The following is a 22,788-nucleotide window of genomic DNA, read 5'->3' as shown; positions in this document are numbered from 1 at the left end:
ACATTTTCCACCACTCCTACTGCTTGTTTTTGAGTTTTGTCAGCCAGCCTGATGACTACATCTGTGGGCATTAGCTCATTGATCTGCAACTTCTTCATAAGGGATAAAGGCATTAAGTTGATGCTTGCTCCTAGATCACAGAGTCTCTTATCAATTAGTGTGTCTCCTATGGCACAGGAGATGTGAAAACTCCCTGGGTCTTTTCTTTTTGTAGGCAACTCTGGTTGAATGAGAGCACTGCACTCCTTATTCATCACTATTGTTTGCTCTCCTTTGAGTGAGCCTTTCCTGGTCAGCAGCTCTTTCATACACATAATGTATGATGGCATTTGTTGGAGAGCCTTGATGAATGGTATGTTCACATGGAGAGATGCAAACATATCAAGGAACTTTGAGTATATTCTCTTTAATACACCACCCTTGAGTTTTTGGGGAAAAGGTGCATAGAGTTTCAGCATCTCTTTTTGTGTAATTTTGGTTTCTTGGTGACCCTCTTCTTGTTTCTTTGCTGAGGTACCTCCAGGTTGTTCTAATGGTTTGTTCGGCTCTTCCTCAGTCCCCTTATCACTTGTAGTGACCATCTTGCAGTCTTCCCATCTTACTTTCTTTGCTTCACCTCTCGGGTTTTTCTCTGTGTCACTTGGGAAGCTGTCAGTGGGTTTGGAAATCTTCTCAGAGAGGTATCCCACTTGAAATTCTAGCCTCTGAATGGTGTCTCCCTGGTTTTTGAGATTAGCTCGCACCTCCTCCTTGAACACCTTGTTCTCTTAGAGTTCCTTACATATGCCTTCAAGTAAGGTCTCAATCCTTGAGAGTCTATCCTCAGACGTTGATGAGTTGGAGTTGGAGTGATGAGAAGGGCCATTTTGGCTTTGGTATGGATGTTGAGGTGTATTATTAGGTGGGTGCTGATATGATCTCTGTGTGGAATGTTGGTGAGCTGCATTGCTGTTGGGGTTGTGGCGTCTCTGATCTTGGCCTTGATCTTGTTGATTTCTCCACCCAAAGTTTGGGTGGTTCCTCCAACCAGGATTATAAGTTTTGGAATATGGATCATGGGTCTGCCTAGGTGAGTTTCCAATGTAGTTGGCTTGTTCCTGATCACCCTCTGCCTCTACAGTTACTCCTTCTTGAGTTGCTGATGAGGTGGTGATTGCTGCTACTTAGTTCCTCTCCATCTTTTTGGTAAGGTCAGCCAGCTGCTTGGCAATCAGCTTGTTCTGGGCCAGCAGTGCATCCACATTATTCAGCTCTATTACTCCTCTAGTGTTGCCTCTTTCAGAAGCATAGAAGTAGTCATTCTCGGCTACAGTCTCAATGACATCTATGGTTTCTTCAATGATCTTCTTCTTGTTCAGAGATCCCCCAGATGAGTGGTCTACTGCCTTCTTTGATTCGTAAGAAAGACCCTCATAGAAGATGTGTAACTGCACCCATTCGTTGAACATATCTGGTGGGCACCTTCTTGTCGAGTCCTTAAACCTCTCCCATGCTTCATATAGAGTCTCACCATCTTGTTGCCTGAAGGTCTGTACCTCGGCTCTCAACCTGTTGATTCGTTGAGGAGGATAGAATCTTGCCAAGAATTTGTTTACCACATCTTCCCAGGTTGTTAAACTCTCCTTCGGGAAGGATTCCAACCATTTGGATGTTTTGTCCTTGAGTGAGAAGGGAAACAAAAGCAGTCTATAGGTGTCAGAATGAACACCATTAGACTTCACAGTATCACATATCCTCAGGAATGTGGTTAGATGTTGATTGGGGTCTTCTTGGACACTTTCTCCGAATGAACAGTTGTTCTGAACAAGGGTGATGAGCTGTGGCTTTAATTCGAAGTTATTGGCATGTATGGTTGGCTTTTGAATGCTACTTCCACAGTTTCCTGGGTTTGGATTGATATAAGAGCCTAGAACTCTTCTCTCTTGTCCAGCATGATGCACTAGGCCTTCTCTGCCATGGTTGTGAGCCTCTTCTTCATGATGGTTCTCCATATTCTCATCCATGTCTGGTTCAAAGTACTCTTCCTCTTCCTCAGCACCAACAACTCTCTTTCCTCTTGCTTCCCTCCTTAATCTAAGGAAGGTCCTCTCAGGTTCAGAATCAAAAGAAGTTGAAGCCCCACTTCTTCTACCTGTCATACAACCAACAAGGCCAAAGCAAAAGGGAGATAGAGAGTATTCTTTGTTAAAAAAAATGCTGTTAGTGTGAGTGATGCAATATATCAAACAGTTAGTGGGTTAGTGAACTAAATTGTAACAACTACGAGAACACCACTAACGGGTAGGGGTAAAGGGAAGGAAATAACTAAAACTGAAAGTAAATTACTCAAACAGAATTTAAATCAAACAAAAGAAAAATGCTCAATCTAGTTATCCACCAATTTAATTATTGTTGATACAAAATCAATCCCCGGCAACGACGCCATAAACTTGATGCACGGAAACTTGTCTCTCAACAATTTTCCCTCGGCAAGTATACCGAATTGTCATCAAGTAAAAACTCACAATAGAGTGAGGTCGAATCCCACAGGGATTGATTGGTCAAGCAACTTTAATTGGAGGAATGTTCTAGTTGAGCTAAGCAGAATTTAATTGGAGGATTGCAGGAAATTTAATGGCGGAAAAGTAAATGGCAGAAAATGCAATTGCTGGAAATTAAGAACTGAATGTAAATGACGGAAAGTAAATTGCAGAATCTTAAATGGGGAATGGGGAAGATGAGCATGAAAGTAAATGGCAAAAAGTAAAGAGAATGGGTAAGATCAGAAATAGGGAATTCATTGGGCTCAGGAGATGTTGTATTCTCCGGATCAAGTTTATTCTCATCTCTTCCTCAATCAATGCATTCATTGATCTCCTTGGCAATCTTAAGTGATTGGATTCCAATTCCTTGGCAACCCAATCTCTCAAACCTTGATCAATAGCCAATTCCTTGGTCTAATTGCTCATGAGAAGAGATGAAGTATGGTCACTGATTATACTATATGTATTTCCAAATCAAAGTATTGGGAGGATTATATGTCACCATATCCATCCAAACCCCAATTTGGTCCAACATGAGAAAGCAATTCTAGCATGATCTCTTCATTCCTCTTCCAAGGTTCCGAAGAGATCCAAGTATGAATAGATTCTTTTTCAAGACAACTATCCAATTGGATAAAGATTGAAAGCTTTCTAGTAAAATCAAGAGAAAAGAAAGAAGAAGAATAACGAAAACTATTATTGATCCATTGATAAACCACTATTTTATGGTTTATGTTGTGTTTAATTGTGTGGTTTTATCATGATCCTTACCCACTTATTCATTAAATTAGCATGCATTTAGATTTCCTTCCTGAATTTATTACATGTTTGAAAACTGCTTCCTAGAGACTTTAATTATTTATTTTTAATTCTCCTTTATTCCATTCGATGCCATGATCTGTGTGTTGAGTGTTTCAGACTTTACAGGGCATAAATGAGTTGGAGATTAGAAAGGAAGCTAGCAAAAATGGAAGGAATACAAGAATTTGAGGAGATAACCAGCGAGAAGTGACACGGTCGCATTGCTCATGCGACCGCGCGAAGGAGAGCAAATTGCAGCGACGCGGCCGCATGGCTCACGCGGCCGCGCGGGTTGGAAAAGCTCATGCGACGCGGTAGCGTGGACGACGCGAACGCGTGGCAAGGAAAAAACGCGAATGACGCGTCCGCATGGATGACGCGATCGCGTGACATGTGCGATCTGCATAATCTGCAGAATTCGTTGGGGGTGATTTTGGACCCTTTTTCGGCCCAGTTTTTGGCCCGGAACAGCAGACTAGAGTCAGAGAACATGCAGAAACAAATAACACATTCATTTAGAGACAGTTTTTAGATTTAGTTTTACTCTCTTAGGTTTTTCTCTCTAGGTTTTTAGAATTTTAATTGGTCTTAGCATTGGAACATTGAGAAGAGTTATTTTCCTCATCAAGACTTCATCATTCTAGTTTGTTTTCTTAACTTGGTTTAATTCTTCCATGTTCTTTGCCTCGTTTAATTTTGTCATTCAGATACTTTTATGATTATTTAATGCAAGGATTATTTCTTTTTAATTCAATTTCAATTCCAATAATTATGTCTTCTTTTAATTCCCTTTCATGCGCTATGGATTTTTTATTTACAATGCGTGAGTAGTTTCCTTACTTGATGGGGAGTTGATTAAAAGGAACTCTTGAGTTGGAAGGATTGAAGGAAAAATTTGTAATTGGGTTAAATGTTAGATTGCTATCCTATCACCAACGCCAATCCCTTTGAACTAAGTGGGTTGCAACTTGTGAACAGATCTGGCATTCCAACTTGTTTGACTTTCCCTTACCTAGTAAAGGATAACCAAACAGAACAATCATTAATTATAAATTAATCTTACAATCATTCCATCAATAGTAGAAATTCCAACCAATCAACTCCCAGTCAAGGCTTTTATTAATATTATTTAAATTTCCTCAATTTACATTCCAATTTACTTAGCTCAACTTCTTGGAACATCTGATTAATAAGGTAGCACACTTTTCTGCAACTCGTTGGGAGACGACCTGGGACTTAAAACTCCCAGTAATTTTTAATTTAATTCTCTGTGACATATTTCTAAATTGATAGGCAGATTTTCGGTGAGTTAAGAACTATACTTGCAACGTAACCATTTAATAATTTTTAATTCACCAGCTTCTGCGTCTCATCATCCATCAAATTACAACAGAGCTCCCTAACCCAATGAAAAGGGTTTAGTTGTTCATGGCTCTGGGAATGGAAAGCAAAAATGGAAAATACATTCTGAAAGTAAAACTAGAAGTTGTAGAGAAAGTAAAATTATACAGAGAGTAGTTCTCTCAATTCCCCCCAAAGCTCTCTCTAGTTCAAAACTACTCCTATATATACTACTCTTCTGATCTTCTAGTTGGCTCTTCAAGTCTTTGGATATGGGCCTTTGGATCTTGAGTTTGAAGTAGTTTGGAATCTTCAGTGGGCTTAGCTTTACTTGCAGAGAAAGTGTGAAGTAGGCATGGACTTTAGCTAGCACGTTAGTGGCGTTAACGTTAAGTAAAAATGTGGGTTCGAGAACGTTAGTGACGATCACCTTTTTCACTAACATTCCTAGCCCAAGATGGTTCACGTTAACTTCAACGTTAGTGGTACTAACGTGACCACTAACATTGCCTCTTAGTCCATCGCAAGCGTTATTGGCGTTTACCTTTGCCAATAACGTTGCTCTTAGCCCCTCTTTTCTCACGTTAGAGTCCACGTTAGTATAACTAACGTGGCTCTTAACGTGGGCATGCCTTAGCCTCGAGAGCGTTAGTGACAGTTACCTTTGTCACTAACGCTCCAAACGCCCCTTCTCACGTTAGTGCCTCACATTAATTGTCTTAACGTGGCCACTAACGTTGTGGTGATAGCCATCTCGAACGTTAGTGACAAAGGTGAGTGTCACTAACGTTGGCTCATCATTCCTTCCTCCACGTTAACGCAATTAACGTGGCAGCCAACGTGGCTCATAGTGGCTTGGTCTAATGTTAGTGACAAAGGTGAGTGTCACTAACGTTGGCGATTCCTTGCTCCTCCACGTTAGAGTTCACGTTAATGTAGTTAACGTGGCCAATTGAGCTTAGTTCAACGTTAGTGACAAAGGTGAGTGTCGCTAACATTGGCATGGTTTTCCTTTCCACGTTAGAGTTCACGTTAACTAAGTTAACGTGACTCTTAACGTGGCTAATTGCCAATTTGGAGCGTTAGTGGTGTTCACTTTTACCACTAACGCTGGAGCTCCCTTTTTCTCCACGTTAACTACCACGTTAATGTAGTTAACGTGACAATTAACGTGAGCCATGATGGTCTCAAAGGCGTTATTGGCAATCACTTTTCTCATTAACGTTGCAAGTTTATTCCCATTCCACGTTAGAGGTCACGTTAATTAGATTAACGTGGTTGCTAACGTGGCTCTTCCTTGCTTCCTTTGTCCTGAAATCAAGCAAATAAAGTGCATCAAAGCTCTAATCCACGTTATGAGACATGCATTATCCAATTTGTCATTCTATTCATGCATAATTCTCATAAAATCACATAAAATTCATAATGTTTGCTTGAATCAAGATGTAAGTGATTATCTACCCAAGACTTGCTTATTAACTAAGAAAATGCAAGAAACTACCCTAAAACAGTAAAGAAAAGGTCAGTAAAACTGGCCAAAATGCCCTGGCATCAGCCGTCACCTCTAGCCGCGCCATCGCCAGTCGCGCGATAAAGAGACATGCCGTGAGGGAGTAGCCACCCCGCTCAACCGCCATCACATCTTGCCACCATCGGAGCTCACGTCGCTGTCATCCATGGCCGCCGTTCTTACCGTTGCTCTATTTGGGTTCTGGGTTGAGCTCGCCGCCGTTGCCTTTGGAAGCCGCTGCTGAGGCCAGGATGCTTTGGTGGTTGCTAATGGAGCCACTATTGATGATTGTGATGCGGCTATGCTGATTCTAAGTTGCCGTGTCACTGCCGAAGTAAGAAAACTCACCGGAATGGCATCATCGGAGCTGTTGTTCAGTTGATGCCATTGCCTGGGTCGCTGTGGTACAAGCCGCCGTTGATGGAGCTGCTCTGTTCAGTGATTTATGCGGGTTTCGACTTTTTGGTAAGGGTTTTAAATTTGTGGTTTTTGTCATTTTGGGTTTCGAGAAGATTTTGATGTTGCGTGGTTATTATAGTTGACCCACCGGAGCTTTTGGCAGCTACCGGAGCTATTACCGGGACGGTTCGGAATCGCAGCTACCTCCTTTTGTCATTTTGGTAAGTAAGTATATTTCGAAAAGCCTCGCGTTAGTATTTTGTTGTGTTCGATTAATGAATATGAGCTTTGGTAACGTGGGGTCGAGTCCGGATCATTATGTGTTGCAATTAGAGTCGTTGTGGTGGTTGAGAAAGCAAGTGGAGTCGAGTTGTTGGTTGCCGTCAATTCGGGTTGAGGCAGAAAGGACTCTGTGTAACACCCTAACTACCAAAGTTCACGCTTCCGGCTGCGCGACTCTGATAGGTCGGACATTACGACGACTTTTATACTATTTAATACTAAAATATGAGCCTGTTTAAAACTTTAAACCGCAACACTACTCCAAAGTACTTTTATTATGTAACGTACATCCATACATACAATACAACTTATAGAAACTCTCAAAGAGTACATACATATGTACATATATATTAAATAACTTTACAAGCATTAATCAATACAATCCCTATCCATCTTATAGAAAGTATAAAGGTAAAGGCGTGGGTACAAGAAACAATAACTAAAGCAATACAAAACATCCCAACATCATCTAGATAAGCTCTTCGTGACTTCTGCGTTCATATCCTAAAAGGGAAAAATTGTAGGGGGTGAGAACATCATCCTCGAAAGGGTTCTCACCGTAGGGTTGCAGAATTACTATAATAGGATACGAGAGATAAAATCGTTACAGTGATTGATAACCGCCTTATGTATCTTTTCAAAAATAACGGTTTATTATAAAAGAGAAGTCTGAAATCTTTTCTTAAAGAAGAAACGTTCAATTCTTAAAAACTCAAAAGCCTTTCAAAAGGGTTTATCTAAGCTGAACCAAATTAGCCTTTCATGTTTTTCCAAACCAGAAACACCAACCAACATGGCCTTCGGCCCAAATCATGATCAACCACGGCCCAGGCCCAAACAGTCCAACCAACAACCAATCACCACGGTCCAAAAGAATCCCAGTCACAAACACACGTAGGAAAGTTCAAGCACAAACAAACAGTTACAACAAGTAGAACAATTATCAAATAATCACAAGTAATCACAAAGGCAAACTAAGTACAATATGCACACCCAAATAATGTCACATAGATGCATATGATGCATGCCTGTCCTAGTGGCTGATGATATCATTTGTCGGTTATATAGCCAGCCCGACAACTCCTGGTAGCTAACCATTAGACTGTCCCTTTGTCGTGCATCCCCAACTCGAGTTATTCTCGATCATCATCATGATCATAATCATAATCCATATCCAACACCCTCACTGATGTATATTCACGGGGGCGAGCTCATCCGGGACTTTCACAGTGCCCGGCCACACTTACGACATAGGGTCAACAGAGTCTCGAGTCTCCACCTGGAGCACATGGTGGCTAGCCACTGCTTTCTTCCAGGGAAACTCGTGCCTCAGATAGTGGAAGTGCAAAATCACAATTATCAATATTTTAGCATATATGCATTCATCTCAGCCATCCGGCTTAAATTCATAATTCATAGTTAGCCATCCGACTCATAACATATTTCGCAATCAGCTATGATTTATTATCATACACAGCCATTCCGGCTCATAACAAAATAGCACTTCCACCATTCAACATCATCAAATTCATAAAATCGGCATTTAAGCCATAAATCACTTTTTCTCAATTCATTTCACTTTAAAATCAAATTTCAACTCTTTTCAGCCTTGGCTTTAAAGTTCTCATTCTTCAAATTATCTATGGCTCATAAGCCCCTTTTACTCAAAGTAAGTTCCCCTTTTAAAAAAATAAGCCACTCTGGACATCCTCTTTCCAAAACTTTCAAAACCAGGGCAAATTAAGGATCTCTTTGAAATATTCAAAATTACCCATCCAACAATGGGATTTTATAACAAAAATTTCTCGGTAGAGTCTCAAGTCTTTAGGGAAGGACAACCTATCTCAACTCTTTAAAAACTCATTGAAACTCTTAAAATTATGGATTCTCGGTTCAAGTAAATAAAAACTGAATTTATTATGAAACTGAGTCATACAAAATCATGAATCCCAACCCAATCCAAAAATCCATTCACTTGAAACGGAACCAGTCCATTTGAATCAAACCACTTTCAGATTTCTTCTTGAAACCAATTCCCTAACCTCTTCCAAAAAGGTCTCAAACGTAATTATTCAATCAAAAGTCCCATTTCTTTTAAAATCACAAAGAGCTCATCTGAACGAAGCCTTTAAGTATAACCAAAAGCAAGAGCCCCTTTTTATATTAAAACCAATATTAGAACATAATACTTTCCTTCAGGGATTCAAATGGTAAAATAATTCATTTCCAAATAAATCGAACTCGAGGCATATAGTTTACTTAAATAAATTAGGCTCGAAAACATAAATATTTTCTTAATAAATCAATTAATATAATTTCTCAAATATTTTACTTTTCTAAATAACTTGTCAAACAAAGTCTAGGATTTTATAGAAATTTCGGCAGCACCTCCCCTAAAACTTGGACTTTGCCACCCGGTTCGGGTCCCAACTAAACCGTTCCAAAATCCAAAATCAGTTCAAAGACAAGCTGAATCCAACAGTCACCTCATTTTCATATTTCAAGGAAACCGTTTCAAAATCAAATTATTATCAGCCGATTAACTCATTTCTAAAGCTTTAAAGAAACGGTTCAGCAACAATCATTTATCAAAACTAGATCATTTAAAGCAGACCAGGCTGAATCCAGGAGAATATTCTGTTTTTCACATTATTAAGAAAATCAACTCAACTCAGATCAATTTCCAATGGATTAAACTCGATCTCAAAGCTTTAAAAGAATTAACTTCAAAAGCATTCCGTTTCACAAAGCCGCACAACAATCCAGTCAAACAAACATTCATAATCATTCAAGTCAACCAAAAAATACATAAGACTGATACAATCACCAAATATACCATGTCTCACATCAGTATCCATATGTAATAATTCCAATATATAAAACAGAGTTTTCGAAAAAAGTCCCTACCTCGACATGCGAAACCACAACCCAAACGCGTCACAGGGACCTTCTCTCTCAACCCGAAATCACCGATAACCAAAACCTCGGCTCCACTCGCTCTCTCTCAAGAGCAGAAACAGCTTTAACGCCACAAGTAAACTCGGTTTCTAACTCCTAGAACCATCAACATCGTAAACACTTTATTACACGGAATAGAACACTAACGTAGGGCTTTCAAAACAGAAATACTTACTGAAACTAAGAAAGAATGGCTGAACCAAAACAACGGCGGTCTCTGAGCCGGTTCGGCGGCAGCCCGGCAGCCACCTCAAGCGGCAACGATGACCGGAACAATATACAGTGACAATGAGGTTCCAAGAAACTCAACGGAAAGGAGAACCAACTTAACACCCTTACTGACAGGATTTTCCGGCGACGGCAGTGGCATTTTCTGGTGGCCAGGCACGGCGGTGCGACTCAACACAGAACCAGACAGAGCGGCAACAGCCTCCAGCAACTCCGGTGGGCTTACTCAACGACGGTGATGCCCGGAGCTTCGGCGGTACTAACCGAGGCTTCCCGGCGGCAAGACCGGCGGCAGGAATGGCGGCGATAGCTCCGCGCAGTGGCTCACTGATAAACGCATATTTTATGATATATTTTGTGCTCAATTTAAGTGATTTACTCAACCCTTCACCCATTTATTCATGTGAAATTGCATGGTTTTACTTTTCCTTCCTTATTATGTGATGTATGTGAAAAACATATTTCGTATGCTTTAAAAATAATTATTTTAATTACCTTTATTACCATTCGATGCCGTGATTTGTGTGTTAAGTAGTTTCAGATCTCCTAAGGCAGGAATGACTTAAAGGATGGAAAGGAAACATACAAAAATGGAAGGAAAGCACAAAATGGAGTTTTTGAAGAAACTGGCAGCGACGCGAACACATGGACAACGCGGCCGCATGCCCAGCGCGAAAAGGCAGCGACACAAATGCGTGACTGACGCGGACGCATGCCTTGAGCAGAGTACAGATGACGCGTATGCGTGACCAAAGCGAATGCGTGACAAGAAAAACTCCCAGATGATGCGACCGTGTGACCCACGCAGACGCGTGACAGACGCCACGTGCAGAAAAAGCAGAAAACACTACCAGCGATTTCTGAAGCCCTTTTTGGCCTAGATCCAAGTCCAGAAAACACAGATTAGAGGTTATAAAGTGGAAAAATACATCCATTCAGTGGGAGCTCTAGAATAATTCACTTTTCACAATTTAGATGTAGTTTTTAGAGAGAGAGGTTCTCTCCTCTCTCTTAGGTTTTAGATTTAGGATTCCTCTTAAAGAAATTAGGATTTCTTATTATTTCAATTTAGTATTTCAACTTCCTATCAGGTTCAATATTTCTTTTACTTTATATTTCTCTTTTACTTTCAGATACTTCAATGCTATCCTTTAATTACTTATGTTGCCAAATTGGCTTATGAACTCTCTATGTTTAGATTGATTTTCTCTTATTAATGCAATTGAGGTATTTCAGATTTATAATTCTTATTTAGCTTTTTATATTCTTGGCTTTAATTGATTAACTGGAGGCTCTTGAGTTATCAACTTCGGGATTGATTGTTATGTCAGCTAATTGACTGGAATTTCACTAACTCTAGTCTTTCCTTAGGAGTTGGCTAGGACTTGGGAATCTAACTAATTAGTTCACTTGACTTTCCCTTGCTTTCGTAAATGTTAACTAAGTGGGATTAACTTCAATTCTCATAGGAGTAACTAGGATAGGACTTCCGAATTTTCATACCTTGCCAAGAGTTTATTTTACAGTTATTTATTTATTTTACATGTCATTTAAATTACTTGTTCCTTATTTTCAAAACCCCCAATTTACAAAACTCATAACCAATAATAAGAACACCTCCCTGAAGTTCCTTGAGAAGACGACCCGAGGTTTAAATACTTCGGTTATCAATTTTAAAGGGGTTTGTTACTTGTGACAACCAAAACGTTTGTACGAAAGGATTTCCTGTTGGTTTAGAAGCTATACTTACAACGCGATCATATTTTTAGATTTCTTTACCGATAGAAAAACCGATCGTCAAAATGGCGCCGTTGCTGGGGATCTGCAAACGTGTGCCTTATTATTGGTTATTGTAAATATTTTTCTTTTACTTGTTTATTTGTTTTAGTTCTTCTCTTTTATTTCTATTTAGCTACTATGAACTCTCACCCCTCTCGCTTTGAGTTTGGTTCTGAATTTGTTGAAGGGAGTAGAAGCTATAACAGGAATATGCATCAAGGTCTAAGCAATCAAAGATGGATAGAGCCAAGAGGATCTGATAAACCCTTTCGGCAACAACACCTTCCAAGATATCATGGGCAAGGACAATTCCACAATGCATACCAAGCTGATAGATATGGTGGACCTCCTGGTAGTTACCAAGAAGCCCCACCCTGTGCTTATAGACCATCCTCTCAACATAACTTCGAACCACCACACTCACAAGCTCCTTTTCACCATTCACCACCGTATGATCCTTATTTACTCCAATTCCAATCCAATTACTCCCTAACACCATAACTTCCCTATGTACCATGTCCATATCCATCACCTCAAGAATCACAGGGTCGCCTCAAGGAAACAGTAGATCAACTTCATACAACCCTTCATCAGCTGGAGCAAGCAATACATCAATTATCTTCCAGACGTTTAGACACTCAAGGAACTCCAATAGCTTTATGTGGAGAATTTAATGACAAACGTCGCATGAAGGAGACACTAGAAATCCCAGTGGGCAATAATGAGCATAACTCTGTTCTGGAACAATTGGAGGAAGCTCAAATTATCCAAGAAGAAGAAGTACTGATTGAAGATTTAGGAGATGCTGAACCTCCATGCGAATCCAGAGTTGTGAAAAATTTCGTCAAGGACGTTACAATTGATGCTAAGGAGGATAGTGCACAACCCTCAAAGCAGGTATTTTATGAAGAACTAGACGGAATAACCCAAGACGCAAGTTTCCTTGATGATGATAGTCTCAAGTCAAGTTCTCCTAGTAATGAACTTGCATCCGCACATGAATTCTCCGAGATTGAAGAACCTTATCCAAGTGAATATGAAGATGATGCGGAGGTAGATTTCTCTCAACCTCCAACTTATGACTTGAGTGATGAGGAAGACATAGAAGACTTTGATCAGGACGCAGTTGCAGTTGAAGAATCTTGTAAAGAAGTGGAGGAATTCACAGAAGATTACAAGGGAGTAGAACTTATAGAACCACTGAAAACACCTATCCCAAGGCCTTTACCACCTAATACAAGCTTTAAGTGGGTAAAATCTTTAACCTTTATCTTTACTTTTCCACTTGAATATGGTTTGCTTGAAACAGATGGCCAGCTTAGAGCTCTCTGCGGCTTTAAGAGTAAGAGGAAAATGGCTCGTACTCAGAGCTGGTGCGCAAGATTCAATAAGGTTCCACGCTTCAATTCAAAGTGCACGGATTGGTATCATGTTCAATTGAATGGATCTCGGAAAACGTTTGGTCATCTTGGTGAGAATCTAATTCCTAAACCGCCCGGATGGAAAATTATATATCAAGACAAAGGTGGATTTAAAAGCAAAGTTTTGGATCCTGGAATTTATCCTGGAAAATATTTTGATATTCGTCACCCCAGGAGCCTGAGAATCTGTTTGAAGCTGCTCAGAAGCTTTACATGCCTAGTTTGGGACCCCGGAGGCTGTTGGCATTCCAAACATTGGTGGAGATTTTTGGATGAATTTAAGCATAAACCACCATAACAGGAAGCTCATCCAATGTCCAACTTAAGGACTTTAACTAAAAGTGCTAGGTGGGAGACAACCCACCATGGTATGGTCGTTTCTTTTTCAATTTTATTTCATTTTGTTTGTTTTTATATATTACATTATTTTCATTGAACCTGAATATTATTCATTAGCATTGCATACTGCATAATTGCATTAAAAAAAAATGGCGCGACGCGACCGCGTTGCTAACGCGTTCGTGTCAGTTGCGAAAAACACCTCCCACGCGTCCGCGTCAATCACGCGAACGCGTGATCTGGAAATCGGCGTAAAAATCCAACGCCCAGAAATCTGGGCTGGAATCGTGTGGCTGGTGTGCGTTTAGCACAAAACGACCCACGGGTTCGCATCCCTGACGCGAACGCGTCACTTGCAAAATACCTATCCCACGCGAAAGCGTGAGCGATGCGTCCGCGTCGCGTGGATTGCATACTACCCTAAATGGAGACACAGAGTTGCGCTGAAATGATGCTGGAATTGTGCATTAGAACAATTTTTAGCGACGCGATCGCGTGCCTCACGCGACCACGTCATTCAACTTTTACCCATTCCATGCGATCGCGTCAACCACGCGACCGCGTCAACCCCATTTCATCCTAGCGATGCGATCGCGTGCCTCATGTGTTCGCGTGGATTCAAATCCATTAACCCTCAGTCACGCGAAACCCTACCCCATCGCGCCCCCATTCTCTTCCCTCCCAACCCCCCTCTGCTCCTTCTCTGCTCCCTACTCCAACACCACCACCCCAACCACCTCCGACCGCCACACCACCCCCAGCCACCCGAACCCACCGCGACGCCCACCCCCCTCCTTCTTCCTTCCCTCCCCTTCTTCTCTCTCTCTTCTCTTCTTCCCTCCACCACCGCTGCCCCCACCGCGGCCAACCACCACCACCACGCCATCACCACCGCGCCTCCCACCACCACCACCCTCAACCCGATTCTTCTTACCCACCACCATTAAACCCCACCCGAACCCCTTGCCACCGAACAGCCACCCACCGCCGCACCAACCGCCCTTCACCGCCGCGTCAGCACCACCACCACACCCCCGCCATCCCTCTGATCCTTACCGTAGTTCATACGCCTACCAGGTTCCGCCGAACACCATTTTTTTCATTCGTAGTTAGTTGCATATTTTTCCAATTATGTTCAAATTAGGTTAGTTAGAGATGCATGTTTGTAGTGGATTCTAGGTGGTTAGGTAGACTAGGATGTGGTTAGTGGATTTAGGCCTGTTAATTGCGCTGTTCTTGCTACTTGTTTTATAGTTTTCGCAATTCTGATATTGCTGTGATGTTAATACTGTTCATATGCTATTCTTCACTGTTTCATGCTGCTATTCCATTGCTCTTTCATGTTCAAATTACTTATGTATAATTGCAGCCTTATTTTACCTTATATGAACTATTCTGCTTGCTGTTTGTTACTCGGGAACATCTAATTTTAGCCGGAATGCTGCCCAATTTTCTGCAAATTGTTTCCTTCTCATTCATGCATTGGTTTTGGCAATTTTGAATTTTCCATTCCTTAGCTTTTACCAAACCAATTCTTGAATGCACGGGCCAACATTCTTATTCTTTTCGATTTTCTGGTTAATAAATTGCACTTTTGATGATTCGATTTCCATTTTTGCTATTTCCATATCTATATGAATCATCATCAACCTGATTTCCTTGCTTGAATATGAGTTAACTGTTGCTTATAATTGTGAAATTCTTGTTACTTAGAAACCGATCATCATGCCACTTACTCTGACTTTCTTTTTACTAACTCACTGAATTCCACTTTCTAACCTCTTTCTCAATCCTAACCGATCTAACCTTCAAACTTCTCTTTTTGGTTTTTAACTATTTACTTTAACTTTTTAACTCAAGGCATGATTATGGTTTTTCCTAATTAACATGAATTCTGTTTATATTACATTTTGGATTGTGATTTTTCATCTCGGATTCCCAACTCAAATACAATCCCTTATGCACATATACTTAACTCATCTCATAATTCTACTGCTCTTTTGCCACTATGTGCTTATATTGCTATTATTCTATTTGCCTACTTGTTTTCCTGCTCTGTTCTTCATTTATATCCTGGAATTTCTGCTTTTCAGGATGTCTGACCCTCAAAGAAAAGGAAAAGGCAAGGCAACCACTGGTAAAAGGAAAAGAGGAGAATCCTCTATGTCTATGCTGGATATTATGCATGATGACTCCTGACGGGAAAAGCACTTTACCCCGCAGGAGAAGGCTGACCAGCTCCTCACTGCCAATGATCCGGTAAAATTTGCAAATAGATACTGTGAGCTGAAGTATCCAGTGTTTGCCACCTCCAGAAACCTGTACCTGGAGAGAACTCTGAAAATTCCAGAAGAACTACAGCAGTACACCTCCGATCAGATAAAACAGAGAGGCTGGTTCTTCTTGGAGAGAAACCTGACAGAGGTCATGGCTTCCTGGGTTAGAGAGTTTTATTGCAACTATTTCAAGACTTCCCTGGATGCAGTGCACCTCAGAGGGAAACAAATACTGGTCACTGAGGAAGTTATTGAGGCTATCCTCCGCCTTCAGCCTAAGTCAGATCAGCCTGACGGTTACCAAAAGGCTGAAGAGGATATAAGGTTTATGCGATTTGACTGGGATACTGTCAAGCAGAGGATAGCCCTTGATCCTACTGTCCCATGGGTCATGGGAAAGAACACTACAATGCCTAAGGGAATCAAGCTGATGTATCTGAATGATGAGGCTCAGCTTTGGCACCAGATCCTGAGCAACTTTGTTATGCCGAGCACTCATGAGATGGAGCTGCCTGCTACTATGATCACCCTTCTCTGGAGTGTACTGGAGGGTAAGGACCTGTATCTGCCACGATTCATCCGGCACTATATGGCCAGGGTCCATGTCAGAGGCACTCTCCGCTTCCCTTATTTGGTCACCCAGCTAGGCTGTCGAGCTGACGTGCCTTGGGAGCTTGCTGATGAGAAGCCACCTGCTGTAGACTGCAAGAAGATCATTCCTCACAGCAGGAAGTTTCTGGCTTTAGGCCACAGACCTCCATTCCTTACCACTTCTGGTGAGGCAGCTACATCTTCGGCTGCCCCTTCTTCATCTACTGCTGCACCAGCCCCACCCACTGCACCTCCACCTGCTCCTGAGCCTATTTATCATTTGGTACATCGACTCTTCACCCGCTTGGATCGTATGGAGCGTCGCAATAAGCGACACTATGAGCACCTCAAGTTGATGATCCGATCCGGCGGCGACATCCACTCCGAGCCTAACACCCCTTCTGATACATTTGAGGCGGAGGCGAGCGATCATGAGGACGAGACACATGCCCAGGCTGAGCAGGCAGGACTGGAGCAGGCTGCGTCACAGCATGTGGAGCCGCACCAGATACAGGCCACCGATCCAGAGATTCCTATACAGTCAGAGCCTTTACTGCAGCAGACAGATCCTCCTACCCTCATCTAGTCTGCAGATCCTCAGGCCACCTCAGAGACTCCAGCAGCCCATCCTTCCAGTGATGACACTCCTTCACACCCAGCTTGAGTGAGCATCGGGGACGATGCTTTATTTTAAGTGCGGAGAGGTCGCCATCCTTGGCGTATTTTTTGGTGAACCACTATAGACTCTTTTTATCTTATTTTGTTATTTTTCTGTATTTTTTATCTTTATTTTTATTTTTCAGTACTTATACATTGTTTTTTGTTATATTTTTATTTTATTTTTGCATTTTGCACTTTAGTTCATATTTTAGCCATTTAGTTTAGTTTGCAATTCTAAACTTATTAGTTATAGAATATGTGGATTCATTAGTATAGTTTACCCTTTTAGCATATGATAGTTTGGTTTAAATTGAAAATAAAAAGGAAGTAAACTAGAGACTTTAGTATATTAAAACAATCCACACACCTTGTATATATAGCATTATATGTTAGTTAGTTAACAACATTTCATCAAGGAACAATACTAAGATTTTAAGGGCCACCCTATGATTTACATTGAGAATAATGGGAACTCTGAATTTTTACTTGCATGACATATATAACTGATATATGCTGTTTGAGCTGGAGAACATACAGCCTGTGAGTTTTGAGCTTAATTGTATGGTTACATTCAAACCATAAATTTTATTCCTGTGTGTCTTACCCTTCTTTTTCATTCTGATGTTCTTTACTTTGTTTTAATCTATATGTCCAATTATAGGATATAGATACATACTAAGAGATGATTGAGGCCATTATTTGAATTTTTTCTCACTTATCCCAAATTAGCCTACCTTTTACATCACCCTTGTTAGCCCCCTTGAGCTTTTAAATCCCCTCTTGTTCTATAACCACATTACTAGCCTTAAGCAGAAAAATAAAATAAAAATTCCAAGTTGAATCCTTGGTTAGCTTAAGATAGAAATTGTGTATTGTTTAAGTATGAGAAACTTTATGGGAACATGGATGATAGAAACAAGGTAGAAATTAAAAAAAAAAAGAATAAGTTGTTTCAAAAACAGATTTGGGAAGCATGCTCATGTGAAAGCAAAACAATTGAATTACCATGTGCATTGAAAAAAAAAGTTTTCAGTATTTAAATAAAAGGGGATAACAAATTTTCCCAATTGCAAAATAAAAAGAATCAATGCACATGGGACAAAATTTAAAACTTAATGCATGAGTTTGCAATATGATGAGCGGATAATTTATACGCTTTTTCGCATTGTTTTTAGTATGTTTTTAGTAGGATCTAGTTACTTTTAGGGATGTTTTTATTAGTTTTTATGTTAAATTCACATTTCTGGACTTTACTATGAGTTTGTGTATTTTTCTGTGATTTCAGGTATTTTCTGGCTGAAATTGAGGGACTTGAGCAAAAATCAGATTCAGAGGTAGAAGAAGGACTGCTGATGTTGTTGGATTCTGACCTCCCTGCACTCAAAGTGGATTTTCTGGAGCTACAGAACTCAAAATGGCACGCTTCCAATTGCGTTGGAATATAAACATCCAGGGCTTTCCAGCAATATATAATAACCCATACTTTGGCCGAGTTTAGACGATGCAAAAGGGCGTTGAACGCCAGTTCTATGCTGCAGTCTGGAGTTAAACGCCAGAAACACGTCACGAACCAGAGTTGAACGCCAGAAACACGTTACAACCTGGCGTTCAACTCCAGAAAGAGCCTCTGCACGTGTAACATTCAAGCTCAGCCCAAGCACACACCAAGTGGGCCACGGAAGTGGATTTATACATCAATTACTTACTTCTGTAAACCCTAGTAACTAGTTTAGTATAAATAGGACTTTTTACTATTGTATTAGACATCTTGGGACGTTTAGTTCTTAGACCTTCATGGGGGCTGGCCATTCGGCCATGCCTGGACCATTATTACTTATGTATTTTCAAACGGTAGAGTTTCTGCACTCCATAGATTAAGGTGTGGAGCTCTGCTGTTCCTCACGAATTAATGCAAAGTACTACTGTTTTTCTATTCAATTCAACTTATTCCTCTTCTAAGATATTCATTCGCACTTCAATATGAATGTGATGAACGTGACAATCATCATCATTCCCTTACGAACGCGTGCCTGACAACCACTTCCGTTCCACCTTAGATTGAATGAATATCTCTTGGATCTCTTAATCAGAACCTTCGTGGTATAAGCTAGATTGATGGCGGCATTCATGAGAATCCGGAAAGTCTAAACCTTGTCTGTGGTATTCCGAGTAGGATTCAGGGATTGAATGACTGTGACGAACTTCAAACTCGCGAGTGCTAGGCATAGTGACAGACGCAAAAGGATAGTAAATCCTATTCCAGTATGATCGAGAACCTCCAGATGATTAGCCATGCAGTGACAGCGCATCGGACCATTTTCACAGAGAGGATGGGATGTAGCCATTGACAACGGTGATGCCCTTACATAAAGTTTGCCATGGAAAGGAGTAAGACTGATTGGATGAAGACAGTGGAAAAGCAGGGATTCAGAGGAACGCAAGCATCTCTATACGCTTATCTGAAATTCTCACCAATGATATAGATAAGTATTTCTATCTTTATTTTCTATTTATTTATTATTAATTTTTGAAAACTCCATAACCATTTGATATCCGCCTGACTGAGATTTACAAGGTGACCATAGCTTGCTTCAAGCCGACAATCTCCGTGGGATCGACCCTTACTCACGTAAGGTTTTATTACTTGGACGACCCAGTGCACTTGTTGGTTAGTTGTGCGAAGTTGTGAAGTTATGTTTGGACCATGGTATTGTGCACCAGTTTGTTGGCGCCATTACCAGGTAGAGAATGAACAACAAATTTTACAACCTCAGAGTAACAATTTCGCATACCAAGTTTTTGGCGCCGTTGCCGGGGACTGTTCGAGTTTGGACAACTGACGGTTCATCGTGTTGCTCAAATTGGGTAATTTTCTTCTTATTTTATTTTCAAAAAAAAATTCCAAAAATTTTTCCTTTATTTTCGAAAAAAAAATTTATAATCTTTTCAAAAATATATTCTTCAGAAATTTTAAGAATGAATTCTAGAGTTTCATGAAGCATGTTGAAGCCTGGCTGGCTATAGAGGCATGTCTAAATTCTTTTGGACTGAGGCCTCCACATGTTAGGGAATTGCTTGTACTGCTGAAGCTTGGCTGGCTATTAAGCCATGTCCAACCCTTTGATTGGAGCTTTGGGCTAACATTGAAAGATTCCTGGAATTCATATTAAAAATTTTGGAATCCTTATTTTTCTTTTTCACATTAATTTTCGAAAAATCCAAAAAAAAAATTCATAAAATCATAAAAATCAAAAATATTTTGTGTTTCTTGTTTGAGTCTTGAGTCAATTTCAAGTTTTGTGTCAATTGCATTTTTTCTAAAAATTCTTTGCATTTTTCGAAAATTCATGCATTCATAGTGTTCTTCATGATCTTCAAGTTGTTCTTGGTCAGTCTTCTTGTTTGATCTTCATATTTTCTTGTTTTGTGTCTTTTCTTGTTTTTCATATGCATTCTTGCATTCATAGTGTCTATACATGAAAAATTTCTAAGTTTGGTGTCTTGCATGTTTTCTTTGCATAAAAAATTTTTCAAAAATATGTTCTTGATGTTCATCATGATCTTCAAAGTGTTCTTGGTGTTCATCTTGACATTCATAGTGTTCTTGCATGCATCATGTGTTTTGATTCATAATTTTCATGTTGTGAGTCATTTTTTTATGTTTTTCTCTCTCATCATTAAAATTCAAAAATAAAAAAAATATCTTTCCCTTTTTCACTCATAAATTTCGAAAATTTGGATTGACTTTTTCAAAAACTTTTTAAAATTTAGTTGTTTCTTATGAGTCAAATCAAATTTTCAATTTAAAAATCTTATCTTTTTCAAAATCTTTTTCAAAAATCAAATCTTTTTCATTTTTCTTATTTATTTTCGAAAATTTTAAAAATATTTTTCAAAAATTTTTTTCTTAGTTTTATCTCATAATTTTCAAAAATATCCTCAACAATTAATGTTTTGATTCAAAAATTTCAAGTTTGTTACTTACTTGTTAAGAAAGATTCAAACTTTAAGTTCTAGAATCATATCTTGTGATTTCTTGTGAATCAAGTCATTAATTGTGATTTTAAAAATCAAATCTTTTTCAAAACTAATTTCAATCATATCTTTTCAAAAAGATCTTTTTATCTTATCTTTTTCAAAATCATATCCTTTTAATCATATCTTTTTAAAACATATCTTTTTTCAAAAATTTGATTTTAAAATATATTTTCTAACTTCTTATCTTCTTATCTTTTCAAAATTGATTTTCAAATTTGTTTCAACTAACTAATTAACTTTTTGTTTGTTTCTTATCTTTTTCAAAACTACCTAACTAACTCTCTCCCTCTAATTTTCGAAAATCTCTTCCCTCTTTTTCAAAAATTCTTTTTAATTAACTAATTGTTTCAATCTTTAATTTTAATTTGATTTCATTCCTAATTTTCAAAAATCACTAACCTCTTTTCAAAATTTTATTTTCGAAAATCCTCCTTCCCTCTTATCTCCTTTTATTTATTTATTCATCTATTAACACTTTATCTCACCCAAATTCGAACCCCCTCTTCCATCTGTGTTCGAATTTTCTCTTCTTCCCTTCTTTACATTACATTCTTTTCTTCTTCTACTTACACAGGGGAACCTCTATACCTGGGTAAAAAGGATCTCTATTATTATTATTTTTCTGTTCCTTCTTTTTCATATGAGCAGGAGCAAGGACAAAAATATTCTTGTTGAAGCAGACCCTGAACCTGAAAAGACTCTGAAGAGAAAACTAAGAGAAGCTAAAATACAACAATCCAGAGATAACCTTATAGAAATTTAAGAACAGGAAGAGGAGATGGCAGCCGAAAATAATAATAATGCAAGGAGGATGCTTGGTGACTTTACTGCACCTAATTCCAATTTACATGGAAGAAGCATCTCCATCCCTACCATTGGAGCAAACAATTTTGAGTTGAAACCTCAATTAGTTTCTCTGATGCAGCAAAACTGCAAGTTTCATGGACTTCCATCTGAAGATCCTTTTCAGTTCTTAACTGAATTCTTGCAGATCTGTGATACTGTTAAGACTAATGGAGTAGATTCTGAAGTCTACAGGCTCATGCTTTTCCCGTTTGCTGTAAGAGACAGAGCTAGAACATGGTTGGACTTTCAACCTAAAGATAGCCTGAACTCTTGGGATAAGCTGGTCAAGGCTTTCTCAGCCAAGTTCTTTCTTCCTCAAAAGCTGAGTAAGCTTAGAGTGGATGTTCAAACCTTCAGACAGAAAGAAGGTGAATCCCTCTATGAAGCTTGGGAGAGATACAAGGAACTGACCAAAAAGTGTCCTTCTGACATGCTTTCAAAATGGACCATCCTGGATATATTCTATGATGGTCTGTCTGAATTAGCTAAAATGTCATTGGATACTTCTGCAGGTGGATCCATTCACCTAAAGAAAACGCCTGCAGAAGCTCAAGAACTCATTGACATGGTTGCTAATAACCAGTTCATGTACACTTCTGAGAGGAATCCTGTGAGTAATGGGACGCATCAGAAGAAGGGAGTTCTTGAAATTGATACTCTGAATGCCATATTGGCCCAGAATAAGATATTGACTCAGCAAGTCAATATGATTTCTCAGAGTCTGAATGGAATGCAAGCTGCATCCAACAGCACTCAAGAGGCATCTTCTGAAGAAGAAGCTTATGATCCTGAGAACC

General features: G+C 39.6%; 2 non-coding genes across 2 annotated transcripts; one reads left to right on the top strand and one right to left on the bottom strand.

Annotated features, from left to right (window-relative positions):
* The first annotated feature begins 1,443 nt into the window (after window positions 1-1,443).
* LOC112725514 (small nucleolar RNA R71) lies at window positions 1,444-1,550 on the top strand. Its single transcript, XR_003164618.1, has one exon. It is a non-coding gene; the product is annotated as a small nucleolar RNA R71 (small nucleolar RNA).
* A 20,769-nt stretch (window positions 1,551-22,319) lies between these two features.
* Window positions 22,320-22,427, bottom strand: LOC112725802 (small nucleolar RNA R71). Its single transcript, XR_003164885.1, has one exon. It is a non-coding gene; the product is annotated as a small nucleolar RNA R71 (small nucleolar RNA).
* Between the last annotated feature and the right edge of the window lie 361 nt (window positions 22,428-22,788).

The sequence above is a fragment of the Arachis hypogaea genome, chromosome 11 (genome assembly GCF_003086295.3).
Source record: "Arachis hypogaea cultivar Tifrunner chromosome 11, arahy.Tifrunner.gnm2.J5K5, whole genome shotgun sequence".
Taxonomy (NCBI): Eukaryota; Viridiplantae; Streptophyta; class Magnoliopsida; order Fabales; family Fabaceae; genus Arachis; species Arachis hypogaea.
This window is presented reverse-complemented; position numbering and strand designations above follow the sequence as displayed.